The sequence below is a fragment of the Protopterus annectens genome, chromosome 8.part0 (genome assembly GCF_019279795.1).
Source record: "Protopterus annectens isolate FY-2018-M chromosome 8.part0, PAN1.0, whole genome shotgun sequence".
NCBI classification, from domain to species: Eukaryota; Metazoa; Chordata; order Ceratodontiformes; family Protopteridae; genus Protopterus; species Protopterus annectens.
The window spans coordinates 495,150,341-495,158,995 of NC_056741.1; positions in this window are offsets into that span (position 1 = coordinate 495,150,341).

An 8,655-nucleotide genomic window follows, 5' to 3' on the forward strand; every position below is an offset into this window, starting at 1 on the left:
TGTGTGAATCCTACACAGGTAGCCCTCAACTATTGTACACACAACTGCCATTGGCACAAGGTAAGTCAATACCTGAACAGTAAATTAAGCTATCAGCATGTGTCCATACTGTATGCATAGGTTCATAGATACATAGGTAGGTACATGCCTAACTGCCCGAGGTCACTCATAAGCATAGCCAAAATGTGTCTGCTGTTGCCACCCCATTGATTAACTAACTGTCCCTCTGTGGAGCGCCAATTGCAGGATCCCTGGGGTGTATCCACTGTTCCTCACCCACTCTGCAAGGATTCCCTGGAGTGTTAGTGAGGGGTTTTGCATAATGTAATCAGGGATGTAGTTCCAAATAATGGGGAGTATCAATGAGAGGAATCTTCTCAGATGATTTACATGTTACATGGTATACCTTAACCACAGCTTGCATATATAGGTAGTATTGCACAGAATAATAAATATGTGGAACACACAACGCTGAAATGTGCGTTAATCACCCTTGCACTACCAGTGCCTGCTCTGAGAGGTAAAATTACCACTGCCAGGATTAGAACACACAGCCATGTACACAATCTTCACAATACATACCACTAAGCTACCTGAGATGTACCAATGGCAGTTGTGTATACTGACAGGATAAAACACAAAAGGTAGTAATGTGTGGAAATAGGACAAACCGGCATGTACCCAATGAAAGGTGTATGCTATATATATATATATATATATATATATATATATATATATATATATATATATATAAATCAACATATATATATATATATATATATATATATATATATATATATATATATATATATATATATATAGAGAGAGAGAGGGTGAGAGAGAGATATATGTCGATATATGGGGATATACATATATATGTAGATATATAGATAGGTTAACAACATCTACATAACCATGGAGGTACATATAAATGGGATACCTACCACATACCGACTACTTGACATACCAACGTGTGTAATCATGAAGCTTAAAGTCCGAAAGACCACAGTACCAAAACACCAGAAGCACAAGGTTTAAAATAAAAATGTTAAGGGACATTTAGTCAGTGCTTCTGGTGTTGCAGTTCAGGTAGGTTACTGTGTGTAAGTGTGTTCCTGAGGGCTGTAGTGTGTGTGTTCTGAGTGTGGTGTGTGTTCCTGGAGGACTGTAATGTGCGGGTGTGGGTTTGCTTTATGCATCTATTTGTGCGATCTAGGAGGTAGAATATTAAAGTGGGGGGTGTGTGGAGGGCACAGACACCCACATGGGGGGTGTAGGGGGGCTTGCCCACCTGCTCCTACGTAGTGTAGGATGGTTTGTTTGGATGTGGTGGGTAGCAATGTGTCTGTGTGTGCATGTGTGTGTTCCATGTTTGTGTTACTTTCGCAAGTTACTGTCGCTGTCGGTAATGTGGGGTATGGGAGTCTGGGCCCTGTACTGTGGGCATCGGAATTGTGTGGTTTCGGGATTCCATAGGTATCCCATATACAGCAGTTGAAGTGTTCATATATGAGTATAACATGGACCATAACAATCACACATTCCGCCACGACCTACCTTTATGAACAAAGGATATGGAGAGTATATGCCTATACACTATTACAAATATGTGCTATGGACATGAGCCAATGATAGGGTTACCACCTGTCCCACTTTGCGAGGGACAATCCCTCTTTGGGCGGTTGTTTCCTGTCCAAATATATTAAATGTGGCAAATATCCTGAGGTTGTAGGACATATTTATGTCCCATATGTAATGTAATAGTTGCATACAATAGTTCTTTCTGTATCTAAAATACCTACATGTTACAGGAAACAGGATAAGCAACTAAACTGATACAAGAATAAGCTTATATTTAGGCAAGAAAGGAAAGTTCTATCCCTTGTACTTACTGACTGTGGGTTTGTGTCAGCCTGTAAAATCTGATGTGTGTCCCGAAAATGTTCCACTATGGCCATATGAAAAGGTGGCAACCCTAGCCAAAGAGGGTCAGTCACCAACACAACTCCAATGACTGCAAATACCTATGACAGAAATATACAGCTTTCATGTAGCAACGCTTTATTGCATTCCAATGTATTGCCGAAAGGATTCAAGGACTAACATCACCTGCATGCTATACAGGAACCACTTAACAGTGCCTTAATGAATCAGCCTGCAATTACCATAGTATTAGTCCACTAAAGGATAGGTGTTCAAATAGGGAAGGAATCCTCACGCACATATCGATTATGTATAAAAGCAGTTCCTACACACCTGCATCTGCTATGTACACCCACCAACATCACCCCCACACCCAATAAAATTACAGTACAAACTGTAATAACATCACAAATCATTCACTCACTGTACGACATCTGCAGAAGGCTTAACATACCTTGTCAGAGACACACTAACATGGCCCTATGTGAAATAGTTGCTGTTATATAATGGAACAGCTGCTGATGTTACAGGGTTTGTTTGCACTAATCCCGTTTCAGAGGGTTGTGTGTACACCGGGAAGTGTTACCAATTACTGATTAGCAGCACAGTATGATACACATGTACACCAAATCAAGGATGTCTGGTGAGCACACTGTAAACCACATAACAGTTCATGCATAGCCATACAGCCTTGAGCTGCCCAAACATCCTTGCCAGACTGAAACATCTGCAGAAGTATCAGGTACAAACAAACCCTGCATAAGTAGCAATGTTCTGAAATATAACAGCTGTACTCACATGTAGAACAACATCTTCTAGCCATCACATACAATCCACGGGAGTCATGAAGCTAATATATCTCTGTCTATCTCCATATAGCTGTTGAAATACATCACAAACAACACATCCAGGCCATCTTCCTTGAAAGTAAGGCAAAGGGACAACGCCCAAGTGGAGTACTCAATTATACACCACTGTTGTCATGGTATTGGCTAATGGAGTAGCTGCACAGCTGATGTGCATCTAATTAACTACTTTGGTACACCAATTGGTGGTCAGGATAGCACATGTTACCGATATTTAACTAGAAAAGGATGGCTTATCACACATTCAAATCATCTGTCTATACCAGCAGAACATTACAAAGAAGATTGAAACACAAACTGAAAGGGATTGAATTAACAGTCAACGACACCTCAGGTTACTAATAAGGTATGTAGAACACTCAGTATGTCTGTGTATGTAGTACCTGTTCTGTAATATTTAAAGTGCATGCAACCCATATAGTGGAAACAGTTATCTTGTAGTGATGTATTGCTGAGCATAGTAACGCTTGTAGTATTTATGTGTGTACTGCTGTAGGTCACAAGGCAAACACCGCATATACTACAAGAGATGCTATATAAGGGCTTTGAACACAAATATTCCTCACCAGCTGCTGTCAGTGGCAGGACTGGTCCAACAAGTTTGTGCTATAACAGGGGATGGTATATATTGATATATTGTAACAGTAGGCATATGTATGGGTGTATTACTGAGAATAACATGTCGAAGGTTGGCCCACTGTGCAATTATGATTTGCATTGTGGGATATTGTGCCAATAACTGTGTAATGTACAGTATTGTAGGCAGATATGTATTACAAGTTACATAGCATTACTGTTATGTTAGGCAAACATTAGTTATGTCTATTGGCATTTACAATACACAGTAACAGGATACATATGACTTGTCACCTGACAGTTTATCAGCATGATAGCAAAGTAAAATGGAAGAGCTAGTTAACTATCCATGCACATAAGACATGTAATAAGTGCAAAGGTAGGTATTAGGCTGTCTTACCAAGGGTATTTATAAGCCTAGCTAGAGTGTGTTGGCTTTCCCCACCCCCATAGGTTAGTTCCCTGTGCCTCTGAATGGCAGAGCCATTAGTTCCCTGTACCTCTGTCCAGCAGAGCCACTTCAGTGATCCCCGGGGTACATGTCTGTCTCCCATCCACCCGTCAAGGTTTCCCCTTGAAGAGTGCTAGTGAGGGGCCCTGCCTGATGTACATTGGAATCATGTTCCAAAACATGGGGAGTCCCCAGGTCAGGGATCTATCCGTCCAGCATGTCCTAGTCATCATTGTGGTTAGGTGTATATCTCTAGAGCATGTGGCTCTCAGGGGCCTCTGTTTAGGTGGAGCATATTCAGCAATACTGGGTTGGACATGGGCCTTGTATGTCAAGCAGAGATCACCTGTGAGTATGCGGTATGCAACCGAGTACAGCTGGAGTTTCTTAGGTTGGGCTGCATAGGTCATCTGTTTGAGGTCAGTAATCCTCTTGGTGTGGTACTGTTGTGGTCTTCCAAGCTGTTGCAGTTGTCTTGTAAGGTACATCCCAAATGGGGTGTTGTATCCTTTAATGGATCTAATAAGTCATGAGTAGAGAGGCACAATGGCCTCCTTTGTTCTGGATGTGAACCCATTAGAGATTAGGGGGGCCATGTAGAAGGATAGTCTTACCACCTTGTCATTATGGGTATCAAAGGAGAGATTGCTATTTACTGGGGTTCCCAGATCCCTTATTACCTTTTCTGTATGTAGGGGACTAGCACCTATGTGGTAATCCGCGGGTAATTAGTTATATCCAAAGGGGATGACTATGCACTTTTTGGCATTCAGCTTGAGGCCATGATATTGAAACCAGGTATCTGTCTCAGTGCGACCCTTCCAGAGGGTGTCTGTAACAGCTGGGGAAACAATTATGTCCCCTAATTTGCAGTCGTCTGCAAACCTTTTCAGCCAAAGCCCTCCTGTGCTTGCCTGTACATCAGAGAATTATATACCGAACATGATGGGTCCTAGGATTGAGCCCTGGGGGACGCCACTTGTAATTGGTATACAGTTGGACCTAGGGTATGCAACTCCCACCGTGTGGGTTCTGTCCATGAGCCACTTTGCAAACCATCAAATGACGTAGGGGTTAATGTTCAGGCGGATGGGTATGTCGATAATACCAGAATGAGGAATGGTGTTGAAAGCCTTTGAGAGATGTAGGTAGGCTGTGTGGAACTCCTTACCCTCATCTAATGCCTTGGTGATTATCTCTAAGAAGTCCACCAGGTTTAGGAGGCATGGTCTGCCCTTAACAAAGCCAAACTGGGAGGGGTCAAAGGTTCGGATGTACCCAATGTCTCTGTGACTGAGATCCATGATGATGTGCTCCATAGCCTTGCAGACCAGGCTAGTCAGGCCTATAGGGCAATAGGTCATGTGGTCTATTGTGGCGCCACCTTTGTGGAGTGGGATAACTGTTGCTGTGCACCATTCAGGGGGCACAAAGCCTGATGCATGGCTATTATTGAACATGGTGCATAGGTGGGGAGCCAGTACGTTCTGAAGTTCATGTAAAATGCAGCCTGTGATGTTGTCCGGTCCCATGGATGCTGTGATATTGGCTTTAGAGTGTGCAGCTTTTACCTGCATAGTTGTGAGTGCAGGGACTCTGCACTCTTCCTGTATAGATATGGGCCCTTTAGGGGGTGAGAAGGGGGAAGGTGGCACTGAACCTATCTGCCAGGATGTTGGCAATATCAGTTGGTTCTGTAATGTTCATGCCTTTGTGCTGTAACTCAGAGCAGATCTGGGTGTTGACATTGAGATATTTGACATAGCTATAGAATGCTTTGTGGTTGTTGTTGGAATTAGTGGTGGTTTTATTTTAGTAGCTAGCTTTGGAGGATCTTATAAGGGATTTCATCTTCTTACTGAGGCTGACCCGGGAGCTCCTCCACACATGGGATTGTACTCTCTTTTGCAACAGTGTCTTCCTCCTGTTGTACAGTTTGTTTATGGAAGGGGACCACCAGATTGGCTTCCTTAATTAGGAGTATAGCATCTTGGTACTGTTTGGGATAGCACGATCCATGCACTCGTGTAAGTGCTTATAGAGTGCATTTGTGTAGGATTCAGCAGTTGTAACAGTATTGTCCATCTGCATGGGTGTCATAACGTTCACCACATCTGTCTTAAGAAGCATGAAGTTGGCTTTGTAGACATATTATACTGTGGTTCCCTTAATAGGGGGTGGGGGCGGGATGTGGATATCAACGGTGTTCAGCATATGGTCGGATCGGACCAACGAGGATTTGACTTCAGGTGTGAAACACCGGTCACTCATGTTGGTAATGCCTAGGTCTAGGATATTGTTGCCCCTGGTGGGTGTGTGGATATGTTGATCCAGGGCATTGGTGTTTATGAATTCCAGAAAGCATTGAGCTAATGAGTTGGTAATTTTCCCAGTTAATGGTGGGGTAGATTCAGTGAGACTATGTGATGAGTGTAGTGTGGTGCGAATGTTTACCTTCTCCACATGACTGTCAGGGTCAGGCTTGGTTGGAGAGAGCTTTACCTCCAGTTTGGCTAGATAAGTGCATCTCTCACAGGTTGTAGTGCTGGGTGGTAGGCGGAGAGGGTTGTCTGTGTACATGAGGCAATGTCTACATTGCCTCAAGATGTCCAGATTCATCAGATAGACAGGAGAGAACACTGGCCTCTGACTCTTGGACATGCCTGAATATAAAACTAATTTCCCCTAGATAAGTGAAGAAAGTGAGTACAAGAGCTATTTTACTCTAAGCAAGTGAGAAAAGTATGTACAAAACCTGTTTACCTTTAGGTAATGAGGAAGACTGAGTGCTATAGTAATTAGTAGCTTACATAGTGCTTACAAGTTCTGAACAAGAGCTGAGCATGAATAAGCAATCCAGATAGGGTCTTGGATAACATAACCACACTGTCCCCCCAACAGGTACACAATCATATATTCATGTACACTACAGAGCCCCTGTACCCACAACTATGCAGGTACAAGCTGCACGGGACCTGTCCACATCACAGGTTATATCATACACATATGACAAAACAAGTTTCTCTCCATGTACACATCATGTAAAACATAGCTTCATGTCAGGCTGTGTACACACTGAATGGTGCACATCAACAGGTATCACAACCCACAAAGGAGGAGACACCACTGATAATGGGAAGTACTGCACTACTACCCTGCTGAGTCTGGTCTGAAAGGCCATGAACCTTGATCAAATTATTTGATGTCAGCAGTACATATGTAGATGACAGTAAGGTTGATTTCACACTGCATATCATAACCTTGCCAGATCATAGGACATCATCACCCATACTGTGTTCCACCTACACTCGGTATACTAGATGTACATTCCTATGTCACAGGAGTGTTTTGCAATGGGACTGCTGGCAGAACCAACACTACAGAAGGTGTCTGAATAAAACATGCACATCACACCAGTGCCAGCTACAGTAAGATAGGGTTAATTAATTGTATTCCCCCTCATTGTAGTCCATACCACACAGACAAACAGAAGGCATCTGCCTATTGAAGTATATGAATGGCTATGACCTAGGAGCAATAGCTGACTCAGAGTGTTGTGGACAACATACAGAAGGGGCTTTGTAGGTGAGGTTTGTGTGTGACATATGGCCACAATCAGACAGCTACATATTGCATTGTCACCTCTATGTTAATAACTCTGTACCCATGAACTACCACCAAGGCAGCGGTCAACATAATGGACACTGTGTGTAAGGGATGCAGCTGGGCAGTTGTCTTTCCTGTGATAGCTACATCACCACACCTGTCAGGTAGTCATATGTGGCAACCCTAATCATGACAGGGTGCCATCCATGAATATAGAGATCATTGTCCAGCCATACACAACACTCAAGTGACCCATATCAGATCACATATTTCCTTTAAGGGGTATTGGCCATGTGCAGATGGCCGACACCAGCCTTCCCATTCCCCATCTCCACTATGTAGCATGATGCATACCCTGAATAAATCCATGTACAACCCAGTGATGTTGGACATGCTACATGTACACATCCTGATCTCAAACACATACTTCATGGACATCCACCTTTCTAGTACTAGGATCACCACATGCTGGACAGATCCTTGTCCCATACACTTTACACAGTCCTGCCATACTATGCATTCCTGTCCAGCAAAGCTGCACATCGCTCCCCTCTCAGACATGGTGTAATGACCGCATGGTAAATGTATCATTAACCCTGTGGATCAGTTATGTGGCACTGCTCCACCTGGCCCCAGAAACCCACCTGTCAGCTACAGCCAGGTAACCTTTCATCCTAGATTCATACATGGCCCATGGCATATAGCCTACTAGTTGACTTTGACTGTACATGCTATAGTTGATATCCATCCCTGCAAATACCATCTGGCTAGCCAGTGTCCCATGTGTATTACATGTGCAACACAGGTAATACATGGCAGGATGTTGAATTGCTGTACAGTGCCATATAGATGTTTATGGCAGAACACATACATGTAAAACCTTACATGAGCAAGTCTGCAGGGTCACAGGTCATGTATGTGAAGGCAGTGTAAGTCTTTATATGTGACATATACACAGCATCAAGGTCGACTGCATTAATGTGGACACATCCAGCCATGTGCTGATAGGTAGGAACAACAGTACAGGCAAACAGACATGCCCACATCAAGACAGCATCCACATGGAGTATGAGCAATGTAATCAGGTGACACATACACATATATGGTGATAATATCCACATACAATTGAGTGTCACATGTGTGTGACACAAACATGTCAGTGGTGTCAGTGTCATGTAGATTTGCAGATACAACTATTTAATTGTAATAAATGCGATACACATGTATGTTCAG